Here is a 1,817-nt window from a genome sequence, read left to right on the forward strand (position 1 = left end):
GTGTACTGAGTTAATGGCTAGTACTGTATTGGCTCTGTGAAAACATGTTTGTGAAAAAGTATGTAGTGGCTTCTTTCAAATTGTTAGATCCTGAATATCTGTTCATTTTTCAATCCCAATTCTGTCCCAATCTTACCAGATGCTACTGTACTTGAATGGTTAATAAAACTGCACAGTGCTATTGGTGGCAGTGACTTCTTTTTGTTCAGGTAATAAATTGGCAAGTTACAGAGACCTAGTTTATATTTGTTCCACATGGGGCCTTTGGACTGGTAGAAATACTCAGCATGTACATTACTGCAAATTCTCTGTTCTGGGTTTCTTGTTCCGGAGTCGTTTGCATTGTCTTCTTCCACAATCAACACTTTGTGCTGATGCGTTGGCCCAGATCAGCTGTTACTATATTCTTTCAAATGTTTATTTGCAAACAAACAGTGTTTTGTTTCTCTGTTCCTTTTGAAAAAGCTGATTCAAAGGCACAGATGATTTTTCTAGAGAATAGTTAAGAGGAAATCTTAAGATCTTAGGATATTTGTTGGTTTGTATGCTTTATTTATCTTTAAGATAGGGTCTCAAGCTCTGCAGTTCAGGCTGGCCTCACTTTGTAGCCCAGGCTGGTCTCAGCTATACTGCTTTAGCCTCCCGAGTGCTGAGATTACAGGCGTGAGCCACCGTGCCTAGCTTGTGTGCTTAATGTTACAATGATAGCGCAACATGATACCATATGTCTAGAGCAGTGAGATTCAAGAAGTGGAATACAAATAAATATTTTTGTGTGTGTGTTGCTTTAGCAATTCTATAAGGGAAACTTTATTTTCTGGAGTTAGCATTTGGGTCATTGAAGTTGGCAGACACTTAACTATGTAACCAGAAGCCATGATGCTCAGTTATTAGGGCACTGCCTCAATTCAGGGAAAATCTGGCAGCTTTTCTAAGCTATGTGAAAAATAGCTTTAATTGCATAGAATTGCTTGCCTCATCAGGCAACTGTATAAAAACTCTTAGAAACCAAATATCTATAGCAGAATGCTTGCAGGAGAACTGTTAGTATTACAGTGGTGGCTAGGTATGCCAACATGCATGCTTCTGCAGTTCTGGTTAGATCTTGATTTGAGTTTGACCATTTGTGAGGATAATAATAACTTCTGTGTTAGAATTTAGTGTGGTCTGTGCAGAGAGAACATTCTTAGAGCCATTCACTGTGTGCTCAAATGTATGGTACATAGGCTGCAGCAGGCCCTATTATTGAAAGCTTTAAGAATAAGTTCATGCTCCTGTGATCTCAGCACTTGGGAGGCAGAAATCAGGAGGATCACTACAAATGTGGGCTGTGTAGTGAGACCCTGCACACACACAAAACCCAAAAAGTTCACCTTCACTTTAATGACTGCTTTCCAACTAGAGGCTAATGAATGATCCCAGTTCATAGTCTTTTTTTTTTTCCCCCCTCTTTTGTTTTTAATTTTTTTAATGTATTTTTGTACAGGGTCTCACTACATAGATTAGACTTGTACTGATTCTCCAGTTTTCAGCCTTCCGAGTGCCTGTGATTTCACCATGCTAGTCTCAGTGACCCCAGTGTTGGTCACCATCTCAGCAGGCCCTGGGGGCAGGGCCAGCATAGCACTCTGGGGAATGGTTTATATAGTCTTAGAGTTAGAGATGATTATTCAGTTTTGGAGTGCGTTGAATTGACTTAAATGCACACTAGGATGACTGGTCATGGGAGTGGGGCCAGAAGAAACAAGATGTAGTTTAATACAGTGATAAGGTTCTGAACAGTAAAATATCGAGAGGTATTGGATATAGTTCCTTAG

General features: G+C 39.9%; 1 protein-coding gene across 1 annotated transcript in view; it reads left to right on the top strand.

Moving 5' to 3' along the window:
• Stmn1 (stathmin 1) overlaps positions 1 to 1,817 on the top strand; it is a 19,296-nt gene that overhangs the window by 5,484 nt on the left and 11,995 nt on the right. The window lies entirely within an intron of this gene.

This window comes from Octodon degus, unplaced genomic scaffold, assembly GCF_000260255.1.
Source record: "Octodon degus isolate 3935 unplaced genomic scaffold, OctDeg1.0 scaffold00092, whole genome shotgun sequence".
Lineage (NCBI taxonomy): Eukaryota > Metazoa > Chordata > Mammalia > Rodentia > Octodontidae > Octodon > Octodon degus.